Source organism: Cetorhinus maximus, chromosome 17 (assembly GCF_964194155.1).
Source record: "Cetorhinus maximus chromosome 17, sCetMax3.hap1.1, whole genome shotgun sequence".
NCBI lineage: Eukaryota > Metazoa > Chordata > Chondrichthyes > Lamniformes > Cetorhinidae > Cetorhinus > Cetorhinus maximus.
In genome coordinates, this window is record NC_135895.1 from 89,937,323 (window position 1) to 89,955,328 (window position 18,006).

Genomic DNA, 18,006 nt, shown 5'->3' on the forward strand with positions numbered 1-18,006 from the left:
AATTTCAGAATGGGCAATAAATAACCGTAAATCTTACAATGAGGGAGGTTAAACATTGGACAGAATGGGAGACTGAGCAGAAAGACAGAGCAAAGAATACATTTCAAACATTGTTGCATCATGACTTTTTTCTCTGAACAATCTTAACTAAAAGATTAGGTATGTCAATGTCTTGTCAATTACATTGTTAAGGTTTGTTAATGTCAATTATATTGTTAAGGGAAACAGGCAATGGGTATTTGAATTAATCATAAACAGAGGAAAGCTGGGACACTGGTGAAGGCAAGGCATATTGACACTGAACAAAGTCAATAAACCCTCTCAACAACGAAAGGCTCAGTGTCTTAATTTTGACTTCAGCTGGTGTGGATTCTGTTAACAGGTCTGATTTTCTTGGAGTGAGAGAATAAGGAAGAGTAAGAGAGATACAGATAAGAGAAAATGAGTGAGAGAGAGAGGCAGAAAGAGTATGAAACAGAACGCATTAGATAGTGGGAGGCAACAGAAATCTGGTTAGAGGAAGAGATGATTCATTTTAATGAATTACACCACTGAGAACAAACATCTCTAAATACCTTTAAAATTTTTCAAAGAATGCTCACTTCCTGTAGTCCTGATTTTGGGTTCAGATTTTCTTTCACCATTAACCACTGTAAATTGCTGTATTAGCATTTTTCAGTCTATTTTTCATGGCAAGTGTCAGCCTGTACATGCCCTAAAGGGCAAGAGTGCCCTTTATGCAATTCAACAACCTTTGTCAAAAAGAGGTGAAAATTAATATAAAACTAAAAAAGGCTCTCACTAATGCAAAGAATAGTGGAGATCCTATAGAGTGTTAGAGAAATAGAGTATCAAAGTGATGTAAAGAAAGCGGTAACAGCTGCAAAGAGAGAATTTGATGCCAAGGTGAACTCAACATTTTTAATCAATATATTCAGAGAAAGAGGGTAATGTGGAGGCAGACTTGGAGGCAGACATTGGTGACAGTGATTGAAAATAAGGAAATGGCAGATTGCTAAAAGATTACTTGCATTAGTCTTCACAGTAGAGAAGAGGACAAATTATGAGAGATATGAGGAAAACAAAATAAGTCAAGGGGAGGAAATTATGGGATTCAATACAATTTTCAAATTGTAATATAGAAAATAATGAGTAAGAAAATACTAGTCTCTTGGACCTGTTGGTTTGAAGCCCAGAATATTAAAAGTAGGAGCTTTAGTCATGATCTTCCAAAGCCACCTTGATTCGGGGACTGATCACTTGGATTGAAAATTGCCAATGCACTTCTTAAGGGTGGGAGAAGGAAACCAGGAGAATAAAGGCCGATTATTCTAACGTCTTGTTGTGGGGAAGTTATTTGAAATTGCCGTTAGCTCATATTTGACCAAATGCTTAGTCTCTAATCAGAGAAAGTTAGGGTGGGTTTGGAAGGAACTAAGAGTCAGAAGCAGGAGTAGGCCATATGGCTCCTTGAATCAGCTCTGTCATTCAATAAGATCATGGCTGATCTGATCTTGGTCTCAAGTCCACTTTCCTGCCTGTTCCCCATCATTTTTGACTCCCCATTAGTTCAAAAATCTGTCCATCTCAGCTTTGAAAATATTCAATGACCCAGTTTCCACACACACTGCTGTGTGTGGAAAATTCTTCCCTTAGGGAAGAAATTTCTCTTCATCTCCATCTTATATGGGCAACCCTTTATTCTGAAATTATGCCTCAAGTCCTAGATTCTCTCATGAGGGGAAACATCTATTAACATCTACCCTGACAAGCCCCCTCAGAATCTTGTATGTTTCAATAAGATCACCTATCATTCTTCTAAATTCCAATGCGTACAGGCCCCACCTTTCCTCGTAAGACAACCCCTTCATCCCAGGAATCAACCTGGTGAACCTTCTCTAAACTTCCACCAATGCAAGTATATCCCTCTTTAAATAAGATGAAGATTGTACACAGCACCCAAGGTGTGGTCCCACCAATGCCCTCTACAGTTGTACCAAGACTTTCTTACTCCGTTCCCCCTTACAATAAGGTCCAACATTCCATTTTCCCTCCTAATTATTTGCTGTATCTGCATGCTAATGTTTTGTATTTCATGTCCAGAACACCCAGATTCCTCTGTACTGTCATAGTCTGTCATTTCTGTCTATTTAAATAATATTCTGCTTTTCTATTCTTCCTGCCAGATTGCATTACCTTTTTTTGTAAGGGAGAGTATTTTAAATCTGACAATTTTTGCCCACTCACAACCCTCCGTATCCCTTTAAGACCCTTTGTATCCTCCTCATTACGTGCATTCCCACTTATCGTTGTATCATCAGCAAATTTGGCTACAATACACTCTGTCCCTTCATCCAAATTATTGATGTAGATTGTAAATAATTGAGGCCCCAGCACTGATCCCTGTGGCACCTCCCTAGATACTGTTTGCTAACCTGGAAATTACTCATTTATCCCAACTCTGTTTCCTGTTGTCCCGTTAGTCAGTCCTCAATCTAATATTACCCCCAACTTCATGAGCTCTTGTCTTGTGCAGTAACCCTTATGTGGCACTTCACTGAAAGTCTTTTGGAAATCCAAAAACACTACACTTGCTGGTTCCTCTTTTCCACCCTGTTCATTACATCCTCAAAGAACTCTTATGAAATGTCAAACATAATTTCCCTTTCATAAAACCATGTTAACTCTGTTAGATTGTATCATGATTTTTAAATGTTCTATTACTACTTTAAGAATGGATTCCAACATTTTCCCACTGACAAGATTTAGGCTAGCTGGCCGACAGTTTCCTACTTTCTGTCTCCCTCCTTTGCAATTTTTCCAATTTGCAGGTAACTTTCCAGAATCTAAGATTACAAACAATGCATTCACTATCTCTGCTGCCACTTCTTTGAAGACCCTAGGATGCAGGCCATCAGGCTCAGGGGACTTGTCAGCTTCTAGACCCATAAGTTTGTCCGGCACTTTTTCCTCCAGCAATTCATCTTTTCCTGTTTCTAAAATGTTCTCAATCTTCTGGCTCTACTACTGAGCTTTGCAACATTGTATCCATTTTCTTCCAAGTTGATACCATCTTTAACTTCCCTATAGTTAGCCATAGGTGGTTCTTTCTTCTTGTAGTCTTTCTTTCTCAATGGAATAAATCTTTGCTGAGACTTCTTAAATATCACAAATGTCCACCACTGCTTATCCATCACCTTACCTTTTAATCTATTTTCCCACCTCTGTTTCCTTATCTTTATAATTGCCTTTTTTAAATGTTTAAGACACTAGTTTCAGACTCAAGTTTCTCATCCTCAAACTAAATGTGAAATATAAAAATCTTTATTATGCTATGATCACTCTTCCCTAGAGCAACCTTTACTAAGAGATCATTAATTAATTGTATCTCATTACACATTGCCAGATATAAAATAGCCTGTTCCCTGGTTGGTTCCACAATGTATTATTCTAAGAAACTGTCCCAAGTTTATCCTATGAACTAATCCTCAATGCTACCTTCGCCAATTTGATTTGTTCAATCTATATGAAGATTAAAGTTCCAAGATAATTGCAGTACCCTTCTTCCAAGCCCCCATTATTTCTTAATTTATGCTCTGTCCTAAAACACTGCCACTGTTAGGGGGCCTATAGACTACTCCCACTGGTAATCTTTTTCCCTTGTTATTTCATATCTCTACCCAAACCAATTCTACATCTTGTTCTTCCAAGCCAAGATTATTTCTCAGTATTCTACTTATCTCATCCTTAATTAACAACAACCCCACATCCTTTTCATTTCTGCCTATCCTTCCAAAATACCAGCTACCCCTGAACATTCAATTCCCACCCTTGGTCACCTTGCAACCATGTCTCTGTAATGGTTATTAGATCATACTCATTTATTCCTATTTGTGCCATTCATTCATCTATCTATCTTGTTTTGAATACTGCTTACATTCCGATAAAGAGCCTTTAATTTTGCCTTCTGAGCATTTTCCCAACTCTGACCCTATTTGCTGGTGCAATCTTATGCTTGTACACATTGCACCTTCCTATCACATTAGTATCATAAACTATTAACTTGTCCTTTCTATATGTCCCTTCACTTAAACACCACACATGCGCGTGCACCCCCACCCCCCACCCCCCAATTCCAAAGCCCTATCTACAGCCCTAGTTATTCAATTCACCAGGATACTGGTCCCAGCACAGGTCAAATGAAGCCCGCCCAACAGAATAGTTCCTATTTCCCCAATGCTGGCCGCAGTGCCCCATGAATCAAACCTCATTTCTCCCACACCAATCACTGAGTCATGCATTCAGCTCTGATCTTACTGACCTTAGGCCAATGTGCTTGTGGTTCAGGTAGTAATCCTGAGATTATTACTTTTCTAGTCCTGTTTTTGAATTTATCCCTTGGTTGCCTATACTTATTCAGCAAAACCTCTTTCTTAGTCTTACCTATGTCATTGGCTCCTACATGGACTGCAACAACTGAATCCTTCCCCTCCTACTCCAACTTTCTCTCTAACCCATGGAGATGTCCTTAACCCTGTTAATGTCAGGCAACAGAGCCTTTGGGTCTCATGCTCACAGCAGCAAAGAACAGAATCGGTCCCACTAACTGTTGTCTACTGCTACTACTACATTCCTTTTATCTCCTGCAATTTGAATGGTTAAGAGATTATCTCACTAACTTAGTTGGTTTTTTTTGAGGAGGTCATAACATGGTAGATATAGGACTTTCTATGTATGTTATTTATATGATCTTCCAGAAGGCATCTGATACAGTTCCACATAAAAGACTGTTAGCAAAAAGAAGAAATGTATGGAATTGGAGGGAACCTACTGATCAAAGTAGGGAATTGGTTAGGCAGCAGAAGGCACATTGGCGATACTGAGTATACATTCAATTAGTGGAATGCGACTAGTACTGTCTCCTACGGAATCTGTACTGGGGCCTAAGATTTTTATTATAATTATCAATGACTTGGATAAAAGTATGACAACACTAAGTTAGGAGGCACAGCAAGTCGTGCAAAAGTGCATGAATAGTTTCCTGTGAACTGTGACTATATTATAAAAGTACATAATTGTCTGTAAAGCACTTTAAAAAGCCTGAGGTTATGAGAGACATTACATAAATGCAAGCCTTTATTTCTCTAATAAGTGTGCAAAACTGTGGCAGATGGAATTTAGTGTGGGGAAGCACAAGGCCATCCTTAGATAGATAGATCAGAGTGTTTTAAATAGTGAGGAGCTATGAGCTGGGGGGCAAAAGAGAGGAGAAAGGTTGACATACAGAAATCACTAAAAATTTGGAGACAGATATAAAAAAAAGTCAAAACAATTAATGGATTGTTGGCCTTTATCTCAAGGGGGCTGCAATACAAAGGGGTGGAAGTTATGCTACAGTTGTGTAAAGCTCTGGCTAGACCATATTTGGAGTACTGCTGCTCTCAGTCTGTGTATCACATCTCAGGGAGAATATATTGTCCTTGGAGGGGCTGCAGCACAGATTCACCAAAATGATATTGCGGCTAAAAGGTTTAAATTATGAGGACAGGTTGCAAAGAAGGGGCCTATATTCCCTCCAGTATAGAAGATTAAGAGGTGATTTAATTGAGGTCATTGAGATGATTAAAAGATTTAAAATGGTAGGTACGGTGGAAAAACTATTTTCTTTGGTAGGGGAGTCCTGAATAAAGAGGTGTAACCTTAAAATTGGAGGTTAACAGTTCAGGGGTGATGTCAGTAAACATTTTTTTTCCCACTCAAAGGGTAGTAGAAGCCTGAAGCTCTTATACCCATAAAGGTGTTGAGGCTGGGGGTCAATTGAAAACTTCAAAAGTTCCTCATTGCAGGCTCTTGTGAGGGAGTGACTTTCTGAAACCTCTCTCTCAACTCTGCTGTCATCATCTATAAAAACCATCACAATCCTCAACTGACAATGGGCAAAATATAATGTAACATGTAATAGACATGTAATTAAAATCAGCAAGATCAGAACATAAAACAATGAGACCAACCAGTGTAAACCAGTGTATAGCAAGACGGTGAATGTAAAACAGAAGATAACCAAAGAATGAAATAATACCAACATAACAACAGCATGAGGAACAAAAGCAGCAGTTTTGTTATTTGACTATGTCCTTATTCCAACTCTGCATTGTGGTTAGGCAACAGGAGGTTGTGCAACATTTCCCATTAATCTCATTTATCCCATTTCACCTATTTGATTCGGGTGAGACTTACTGCATTGAGGTTAGCAGAGTCATGTAGTCGCACGTTCACTTCCCCAATTTATACATCGCCTTCTCCTCGCCCAGACTGCCACAACAAAATGCAATATCATTGCATGATGGCCATGGAGCCTTGGACCACAGGCATAAACACTTCAGGTGGTGTGTCTGTAATTCGGTCTCTCAGTGCCGAGTGCAGGCCAGAAGTTTCCCTCAGGAACACTCAACAAGTGACCCATGCCACTCTCACACCTCCCAAAAGCTAGTTATAGAGCTGCATCAGGACAAGTCTTCTATCTAACTTCTCTGCCAGCAGCTGCACATTAAAGGAAGAAAGCAAAGAAGAAAACTGCAAGGAGAAAAAAAGTACTGTTGGTTTCCTTTCCACTTCTATAAGGAATACTAAAAGAACGAGACAGATATTGACCAGATACTGTGTGAACAAGAAAGAATCACTTCAACTACTACGCTCATAATAGCTAGCTCACCTAACTTATTTCCATGTTTCTTTTTGGAATCTACATTGTTGGAATCTGGAATCCATTACCAAAAAAAAGAGTGGTGAAAGCCAATTCCATAAATAATTTTAAAAGAGTTGAGGAGGTACTTGAGGATGAAGAATTTACAGGGTAAAAATTGGCAAAGGGCCAGCATGGGCCCAATGAGTCAAATGGCCTCTTTCTGTACTGTAAAGTCTATGATTCTATGATGTTTTCTACTCCAGCAGCAACTACAAGCTCTTACATTTCAAGTATGGACTTCACATAGAGCATAGGAAAAGAGCAGAATATGAGCAGGGAGGAAACTAAACCTTGGGGACAGAGTGACAAAACTGAAGTGGGCTGGCAAAACTCCAGTTGGATAGGCCAATGCGTGAATGAGAAATGAGAAGGAGAAATGCAAAGAGAAGAAATATGCAACTGTCATGTCCATCGCTACATTGGCACAAACCCAGAATTCCTGGACTCTCTCAGAAAAGGTCAGCTCCTTTCATTCCACCCACTTTTTAATTAAAAAAATGTTATTTATAAAGTGAGTCCAATGGTAATTTGTCCCACAAAAAGATTGCTGGAATAGGTTAAAGTTCGTCACCTAAGCAACATTAAAGTTTTAAATTAAAAAAACATGAGAACTGAATTCAAAAACATATCTGACATTAATTTTAATCCTAAACATTAATAATCTTGCTTAGAACGATTTGTTCAATTACCCTGATACTAAAATGAATATGAATAGCATACCACATCAGGAATCTTCACACAAGTTACTGCAGGCTGCAAGTGACGACAATTTTTTGGCAACAAAAACGATGGCCAAATTGAAGCCTTTAAGACTGAGATACAGGCTCCAAAAGAAAATGTTCAAGAAACTCAATGGTCCAGATTCTGCTGGAGTGGGGCATCTCGCATTGTGTTCCCCTTAGACATTTTCCTTCACCTTTCAGCCCAAAAGCAGTTTGCCCTATAAGTTGTTTTATGTGGACTGAGAACAGCACACCAAGCGTAGTGGAGCATCTGAGAGCTTGGTGAAAGATGGGACCAATAGTCCATTTCCTTAACCAATAAGATTCATGAACCGAGAAAGAAACCGAGAAATGACGGAGATGGAAGTTGGGCGAATTAGAGTTAAATTACTGGATGGTTTACAAATTAATATCGGCGAGTGCCACTTAACTCTCAATTATTTTGGTAGAAGAGGCTGGGCCATTGTTTAGGCAGGGAGAAGGGCCAGGTCACATCTTCCTCTTGATGACGTTTGCCAGCGACTCCAAGATATCATGACACCAACTACAATCCTGGATTATGATAAAATCGTAAACAACGAAAGCTTTGCCAAACACTTCTGTTCCCCTGAACTCTGCAATGAAGGAATATTCAGAGACTTCTTCAACTTGCGCAGCACAAAAAAGAATGGACATTTAATTAACTGGAAGCTCAGAAAATTTGCAAAGATTCTCCCCCCCCAAAAAAACAGAAAAAAAAACTTTAAAATGTCCTTTCGGAAATTTCCTCAACAATTCTACAAGGAGGTCAGAAGGAGAAAACAAATCGCTTTGCAAATTATGTCACAAACATAAATTCTATGATGAATGCATCTCCAATTAAGGGTAGCGAACAATTGCACAGAAGCAACAAAATAGCTTTTGTTCAGTTGCCACAAATTTAATACCCTCTGTATACTCAAGGGGAATTTCATAAATAGCAGCTCAATAACAAAAGCAGAGTTGGCAACAACATGGCTTTATGAAACTTAGCATTAATTTTCCCAGATCAGAATGTTTAGCATCAGCAACCAATTACAGTTCAGGAGCACAATCTACTCGGTGAGCTACAATATGAATGTGCGCTGCACAGAAAATGTTTCAATATTTTTGTGAATAAACTAGCAGACACATCTGACGCAATTCTGAAGTTACATTTACCCACGCAACATATGGGTGTATAGTGACGTGTCATAAATTTTCCTGGAATTTGTTGTAAGCAAGATTTGCACAACCCACTCATTACTTGACCATTAAACTTAAGTTGGTCTCCTGCGCCCCCCCCCCCCGCCCCCAGCAGCAGCCCACCAGACATAAATTAAGCTTTCCAGTTCTCCATGGAGACCTGTGTACACCACACCTCCAAATACACATTCAGCTGGAACTGGCACAACCCATCACTCAAGCTATTCCTGCAGTAATCTATTTTGTTTCACATCGTAAAAGACTGAACGTCCAAATGCTATGGCATATAAATTCGTGGAAATCTGAAAAAAGTGAAATGGAAATTATTCATGATTAATGAATTTTCACATGACCGTTTACCAGTTCTCCCCCCCACCCCCCCCAACCCCCAACCCAGCCCTCACCCCACCTCACCCCCCAGTACCCCAATTGACACTGATGATCTAAACATGAAGCGGAGTTCTCTGAATTTCTTTCCCTTTTCTGTAGCTTGGATGGAACCAAGGACCCACAGTTTTCTGAGTCCGTGCTTATTATGCCAGGAATCTCATCCAACTACAAGGCAGTCGACTCCCAGAGGCCTGCTAAGGACAGCCCCACAGGAAACCACTCGTCATTAGCTCTCCAAAGAATCATATTCTCCCACATAAACACTGCATGGAAATGTTCTGACCTGTGCATTAACGCACTTTTAAAAAAAAAATCACTGGTCATCCCTTAACACACACACACACTTCCGATACTAACGCTGCCTGCGAATCAAGTCATTCAACCCTGATTTTTCGTACCAAATAAATATTTTTTTTCTCACCCCCCCCGCCCGGAGCAGGAAAGGTTTTTACAATTGCAGTTTTTTTTTCCTTCACGTTTGGTATGGTGGATGCTGAATGGAAGAAGATGGAGGGAATTTTTTTTTTTTAAAAAAAAAACACAGAAAGGACAAAGATGGTTTTTTAACTGTTACGAATACATTTATGAGGGAAATCTGAGAAATAGTGTGAACACCCCCCACCCCACAAGCTGCAGGGGGGGGGGAAAGCAGCTTCTCCACCGCACACGAGCCACAGGACAAAGGAGTTTAAGATTTACCAAAAAAAAGACACACACACACACACAAAATAGGAGAATAACTCACCGTTCGCCGCTTGTATTCCTTTGCAAAGGGAAGCGCTGTTATTGTGTGGCTTCACAGAGAGATTGCTCTGCCCTGAGTATCTCTATGTATGTGTGTGTGTGTCTCCCTCTCTCTCTCTCTCTGTGTGTGTGTGTGGATCCGGCTGCGTCTCCCGCACTCTGACTGAGGCTGACTCGCGGCAGCAGCGCCGGCGGGCGGGCGGGCGGGAGACCCGGCGCTAGACCTGAGCAGCCGACAGCAGAGACACCAATCACAGCAAAAAAAAAAGGGGAATGCCATGCAACCAACAAGAGACAAAAAACCAGAACTTACTGTAACCCCGCAACCTGCCTCTTCACTTTCCCCTCAAGTCTCGACGGCAGCTGCTTTTTTTTATTAAACCTCCAGAAACGTTTTCACTTGATAAATGTTCAGACAAATGGTACAAATTGCAACCCCCCCAAACTCCAGTGAATGGAGCAACACCGACCAAGACACTTGGTCTAATTGCAGTATATGTTCCTTCAAAATGCAAGATCCCCTTGAAATCGTGATTCTTCACTGCTATAATTATGTGGCTCAGAAAGATGCTTTAGCCATTGCGATTGCAATCTCAGTTGCAGTTTATTCTTCCAACGTGCACAATAGCACGACAGATTTTCCAACTTGGAACAAAATATGCAACGCGGTTGCTTATTCCGACAGGAGCTTTTGCAACAAAAGGCTTCGCTTCAGCAGGTGTCAAAGAGAATTTGGACTTCAGGAAAGTATCTGTGAATGCAGTGCGTTATAATGGATTCTTCGGCAACATTGCAGAAGAAACAGTCCAAATTACTTTGAACTTGAGTTGGAGAAGCAAGACATTAGACCACAGAAATTTTGTTGAAAAGAAAAATGTATTTGTTTAGAAAGACTGTCAAAGTGTTTGACATTTTGATTCTAATTCTGGCTTTTTATGCATCCTCAATTTCCTTCGCTTCTCCATTGCCGCCTGTGCCTTAAGCTGCCTGGACCCTAAACTCTGGACTTACCTCTCTAAATCTCTCCGCCTCTCTACCTCTCTCTCCTCCTCCTCTCAGACGCTCCTCAAACTCTACCTCTTTGACCAAGCTTTTAGTTACCTATTCAAATATCTCCTAATGTGACTCAGTGTCAAAATGCCTTACAGTGCTGCTGTGAAGCACCTTGGGTCACTTTATCATGTTATATAAATTCAAGTTGTTGTTGTCCAGATGTGATAGTGGAATGTATTAGGATTCAGGCACTGACCTGCAGTTGGAATGAAGCAGATTAATTTCTGCGAAGTGTCTTCCTCGTTTGTTGTTACTTTTTTTTATTTTCAAATGGAAGAGACGCACACTGTAGGCTTGCTATTGATCAAACCATCAAAACATGCTGAACACACACCAAGTGGGAAGATTCAAAACAAAACACATATTGATTGACCAGAGCTGTAGCTCCTAAATTTTTTGCTAAAAATTTCATGCTGACAACTCAGCGTCGCCACCAATAGCAACTTAGCAGTACTGCACCTGCCCTGCAAACTATTAAACCCATACGAATTTGATGGTCATCAATTTAATTCGATCTACACAAGGTTAAATGTAACAGTTTTGGAAATTAAAGGCCTTACTATATTTTTCTCCATCTGCTTTTCAAACAAAGCTTTGAACCTTGTTGTGCTATTCTACTAAGTAGCGACACTATTGGTCAGTCTGAGCATTACATCCTTCTCCAGTAGAATTCCGGTTTTTCACATGACTTGTCATGAAAAAATTGGCTCCAGCCAAGGATATGGTGAGATCATCCGAGGATTTCCAGTCCTCAGTAAACAATAAAAAATGTCCTTTAAAATCCCGATGGATATATGCGAGGGCATATTTTCTGAGACTGTCATTTTCTTGCCGTGTAGGCGGCAAAGGGTAAACAGCAGAGAAACAGACCATTCGGCCCAACTAGTCTGTACTAGTGTTGATATTCCACCAAGTCTCCTCCCATTCCAACTACCTCATCTCAGTCTTTCAGTATATTTTAGTATTTATTTTTCTCTCAAGTGCTCATCTAATTTCAGTTTATCTAAGCTATTTGCCTCAACCACTTTCAACAAGTTTCACAATCTAATCACTCTGAGTAAGGAACTATCTTTTTATTTCCCTACTGGATTTATCAGTAACTATCTTATCGATCTTGCATTTATGGTTTCTGGTTTTCGATTTTACCACAAGTGCCCAGCTCATTCATAATTTTTAAAGACCTCTATCAAGTATCCTCTTTTCGAAAGAAAAAAATCCCCCATCTGCTCAATCCTTCTCCATTGCTGCAACATCACAATTCTGGCACCATCCATGTAAACTTTTTTTTGCACATTCCCTGGTGCTGCTATGTCCTTTTTGTAGTTTGGAGACTGCCTGTGGGTGTTGGGGATACAGATTCAGTCCAGGTTTTCAAAAGGGAATTGGATAATTACCTGTATTTGAGGAGGAAAATTTTGCAGGACTACGGGACCCCTAGATGTACATTCCAGCCTTTTATTAGCATTTCTAATTGCTTTGATGACCTGCGATGCTGATTTTAATTATTTGTTCACCTGTACCCATAGATCCCTTTGCTCTTCTGCCTCGTTCAGTTTCTCATTTTCCAAGTGTCGGCCATGTTTTTATTTTCCCATCAAACTGCATCACCTCACATTTATCAATGTAAAAGTTTATTCGTCACTTACTTGCAAGTTTGAAATTTTTCTAACATCTTCTTGTATCATGTTACATTCTTCCTCAGTGTTAGCTATATCCCCCGTTTAGTATCATCTGCAAATTGATATTAAGTTATGTGTTCCTAAGTCCAAATCATTAATGTAAACTATAAATTGCAGTGGTCCCAGCACTGATCCTTATAGGACACACTTCCTACCTTCCCCAAGTCTAACTACCCTTTACCTTTAGTCTCTGCTTTCTATTTTTTAGCCAATTTGCTATCCTTTCAGCTATTTGTCCCTTATCTCCACATGTCCTAATCTTTGATGTGAGCCAACCATGTGGTATTTTATCAAAGGTCTTCTGAAAGTAAGTTTTAAAAGATATTTTGAATACCTTTGAGAAGACATTAAATTTTTTAAAAAGGTGAAGAATGGAGGGGAGGAGAACATGAAACAAGCGAAGGGTGATAAAGGAAGAAATGAAAGAGAAATAATCACAGAGAGGCAGAAAACTTCGAAGCAAATGAACAGAACCAGTAGAGAGCTGAAGAAACAAAAGCAGGAGAGGGTAATTGTCAAAAAAAAAGTCAAGAATGCAGAAACAGAGATAGGAAAAGAACATGAGAGCAAACAGGAGCTTAGAAATATAGCAGAATTTATGCTTTTAAATCTTGAATGTACATGAAAGTGAACACAAATAAGGTTCTGGAAAATTATTGATTTGCTACTGTACTTGATACATTTACATCCATTTAATTTGCAAACAGAATTAAAATAGAGGAAAATGTGACACAACAATGGGCCAAATGGCCTCCTATCGTGCTGTAACAGTCCTGTGATTATCTTGCTCTGCTATTGTTGGTGGAGCAAATGTTCTGTCTGCCCCACTGTTGAGGCCCTGCTTCTCTTTGATTCATTCACATGGGCCCTGCCAATTGCTCCCTAATTGGCTATTGGAAGATTCATCAGAATGCCACAAATCTTGGTCCTCATGCTTCTGTTTTTCCCCATAGCATTGTGGGAATTGCTGGCATTGTTTGCTCGGTCCTAGTTGCCCTGGATTGATACAACAGATTGACTCATTAGGCTATGTCAGCGGGTAATTAAGAGGCAATGTCGTTGCTGCAGACCTGAGGTCAATATAGAACTAAGATGTCATGGAGTATTTTTTTTTATTTTGCTACATTCCTTGATTCCCATTACGTTTGATCTGAATTTTCCTTCCTTGATTATCATCAGATAGGAGCCTACCAGTTTGCTATTCTGTTACTAGGAATATATTGTTACTTTTCTAAATTTAATTAGAATTAATCTTTTTGTTTCTATATAACTGTCTTTTTCTGCAAAGAGCTGTTCTTCTACTGAGAACAAGAATAAAGGAAAGTGCAGAGTTTCTGTAATGCAGCTAGTTATGTATTTTTTTACATCGCTGGTCTGTATTTGGCTCATATGCAAAAGGTTGTTTTACAGAGTTTTTTTTAAAAAGAGGTAATCAGCATAAGTGAAATTCAAGAATAATTAGGAAAGTACAGGTCACAGCAGAAGAGTAGGAGTGAGTACAATACAGCTTAATCAAAGATAATTGACAAAAGGTGGGAGATGAGGAGCATTTTTTTTACCCACTGAATTGTTATGATCTGGAATGCATTACCTGAAAAGATGGTGGAAGCAGATTCAAGGATAGCTTTAAAAGATATCAGCTTGAAAAGGAAAGATTTATGGGACTATGGAGAAGCAAAAGAGGAATGGGACTAATTGTATAGCTCTTTCAAAGAGCCAGCAGATGCTAAATGGTGCGATTCTATGATTCCGTAAAGTAGTTACGATAGCAGACAAATAGGCAGAAGAGAAGTGTCCAAGATGACAATTTGTTAGGGGCTATAAAAAATAATAACAAGGAAATTAAATGCAATTTACTGTGGTTTTAAGGTAATCACACAGCTCAGGGTTACAACATTAATTTCTTAAACCTGTAGAATATAGTTCAAGCCTTACTAAAGACAAAATGACATTAAGAAACAAAAGAAGCTGTGCATATCTACCAATTTTCTTCTACAGCATTGAAAGCACTGCAGTTGACAACCAGGGATCAATTACACTCTTAATCCAGTCTCCGATTATTGCATTAAACAATTTTCAGTGACTGTTTATATGGCAAATCTACTGTCAAAAGAATAGACTAAACCTAAATTCATTATTGACTTTTCCTTTTAAATCTGGCTCTCATGATCTTGAGCAGTATACTCTGAATCCAGTTCAATAAATTTATCACTTTTACTCTGATCAGTACCTTTCATTAATTTAAATAATTCCATTGTGTATTGAATTGGCTACCAAAACCTAAATTTCATATCCCTGTATTCTTAACAAATTTCCTGTGAAGTCTTTATCACAGAGGGAAACCAAAATATACAACACCCACAATAATATTATCTTGAATTTGTGTGTTATTCTCATGACAATTCATTTTTTAAAGTCATGACTTACCTTTTCTAAGTCCAAGAGTCTGTCTTCTATTCCATTCACTTGACATTTAATCAAAAGACAGAAGGCCACAGAGGTAAAAGATAACCTGCCTATTAAAGTAGTTAAAGGATTCCCCATGTAGAAAATGTATACATCCCTGCAGCATTCATGAATCATAAGTTTCAGACACATGAAAAAACTGAGAATTTACAATCATGTGAGCTTTCCTTCCAGTTTCACGGTTCAACTTTTGTACCAAAAATAAAATGTAAATTTTTTTGTGCATGCATTTCGTTCTACCATGTTAGGTATTTTTAAATTAGATTAAATTAAGTAAAGTAAATTGGACTAGTCTGAATTCAATTCTTAGTAAATATAATTCCATTAATCTACACTCACAGTTTGTTATGAACAATTGGCACTTAGAATGTTTAGTGAGGTTTCATAATCATAAACAGATATATATATATAAGCAACTGTATGATTGGAGGCGCTTACGGTTATCTTCTTCCATTATAAAATCCAAAATTCGAGGTTATGATGGAAACACCCTATGTAAACATGTCACACTGTAATTACACTTGTCCTCTCCTCCACCACTGTGGAGATTTTGCAATACCAGCACTGGTGGGGAGGGAGTAATTGCAGTCTGACAAAGCTACATAGGCAGTTACCATTATAAATGTAGATATTGGAATTTAAAATGGAAATATAAAAATATGGACAGAATATATTACTTTAAACTACTTCTTTGCATCTGCTCATCCTGGTCTGATTATCCCTATACTCTGCTTACCTGAAAGCACTACCTGTTCTTGACTCTGTAGAATTCCATGGCAGGTTGAGTGGCACTACGAATTGCCACTGTATCTTTCCCTAAAGTAACCCTGATCTGATTGGGAAGTAAAATTTACCCAACAGCTAATGTACTTAAATGATAAGAATTAAAATTTCAATAGTAATACAATACATTTTCATAAGCATAATCCTGAATCAAAAATAGCTCTGATTGACTATACTATCAGAAAGTGCAGCATTAATATTTCAATTAGGTGCCAGCTGTAGCTCAATGGAGAGCACTCTCACCTCTCCTGCAATTACGTGGGCCCGACCACCATGACTCCCACCATGACAGTCTGCATTAAATCCAGCCCTAGATTTCAACACTCATTGATTGAAAAGCGCATTGGGAAGTCCTGAGGTTATGAAAGGCGCTATGCAAATGTAAGCCTTTCTTTCTTTATCCAGTCAATATTCTAGATAAAACCTTTGTGTTCTTATTAGTAACTATAATAAGGTGATATTTAACTTCTAGGCACAGCTGCAGATTGCACAATTCAATCCTATGAATGATGTGTTGGGCATTGGCATGCTGGACTTTTACCTCTAGGGTTGGGTTTATACCAATCTCAGAGTGATTCAATAAGAGTCTCCTTTTATTGCTGGGTAGAAGATGCCTGTGTGAAAGGAGCTGGATTAATTAACATTCTGTACTGAGTGGGCACAAGCCCACAGCAGAAAAGCACATTGAGCTTGTCACTAAATGTGAGGTCTTGTCTGGAGGGGCTGGTGTAGTAAAGGAGGCTTCTCTGAGGTTTGGGTCAAAATCTTTAACCCTTACTATTTCTGACCTGGTAATGGACTCAGAATGGGTGCAAGTATGTTCCATTCCTCTGCACTAACAGCTCTTATTGCAATAAGAAGCACTCACCAAAGGAAAAAACTCTTTATAATGGTCACTTATGTGCAATCAGAGTTTTCTTCCCCTAGTGTTCTATGTTGGTGGGCTGTTTAATTATAGATTTTCACTCCTATCCAAACATATCTCCATGTGCATCCTGGATAGTGATCAGGAGCTGAAAGTCTGGATGATATTTTGCCTGGAGGTCACAACACTGATTTTTCAATCACTGGAGGATAATATTAGGCAGGGTATAAAACTGCCATTACACTTGATCCTGTGGGTTCCTTGCCCAGTGAATTAGATTAACATTGGTTTCATTGTTTCTAGCTCACTCACCTTTGCTGATGTTATGGTGGTTATTAGCTAGACCAACTCAAAATGAGCTGGAGGGATCTTCCTGGTATAGTACTGTACCAAATATCTTAATTCCCACCTCAACTTGAGATATACTATGCAAAACGGCTTTTTACATAGAATTGGGTAGAATCTTTGGCATAGAAACAGGTTGTTAGGCTTTATTGGTCTATGCCAGTGTTTATGCTGCAAACAAGCTTCCTTTCACCCCTCTTCATCTAACACTATCAGCATATCCTTCCAAAGATTCTTCTATTAGAGGAATAGAGCTTAAAATGAATCTGTTGCAGTGGAGGGAACAGCAATTGTTGTGTTGTTACCCAGCAAAACTGGTGTCAATGGGAATCGGGGGAAAACTCTCCACTGGTTGGAGTCATATCTAACACAAAGAAAGATGGTTGTGATTGTTGAAGGTCAATCATCTCAGTTCCAAGACATCACCGCAGGAGTTCCTCAAGGTAGCGTTTGAGGCCCAACCATCTTCGGCTGCTTCATCAATGACCTTCCCTCCATCATAAGGTCAGAAGTGGGGATGGTCACTGATGATTGCACAATGTTCAGCACCATTCATGGCTCCTCAGATGCTGAAGCAGTCCATTTCCAAATGCAACAAGACCTGGACAACATCCGGGCTTGGTTGACAACTGGCAAGTAACATTTGCACCACACAAGTGCCAGGTAATGACCATCTCCAAAAAGAAAGAATCTAATCATCACCCGTTGACATTCAGTGGCATCACCATCGGTGAATCCCCCACTATCAACATCCTGGGAGTTACCATTGACCAGAAACTGAACTGGACTAGCCATATAAGTACTTTGGCTACAAGAATAGGTCAGAGGCTAGGAATCCTCCAGTGAGTAACTCACCTCATGACCCCTCAAAGCCTCTCCACCATCTACAAGGCACAAGTAAGGAGTGTGTTGGAATACTGCCCACTTGCCTGGATGAGTGCAGCTCCTACAACACGCAAGAAGCTTGACACCATCCAGGACAAAGCAGCCCGCTTGACTGGCACCTCATCC

The 18,006-nt window shown here is 39.4% G+C and overlaps 1 protein-coding gene across 1 annotated transcript in view; it reads right to left on the reverse strand.

The window, feature by feature from the left end:
• The window catches only part of LOC144692564 (uncharacterized protein C1orf21-like), a 181,804-nt gene extending 171,838 nt beyond the window's left edge, over positions 1–9,966 (reverse strand). Inside the window, exon 1 of the mRNA XM_078561561.1 lies at positions 9,806–9,966. The gene's annotated coding sequence lies outside the window, so the exon portion shown is untranslated. The remainder of the gene's footprint in view (positions 1–9,805) is intronic.
• Positions 9,967–18,006: the final 8,040 nt, after the last annotated feature.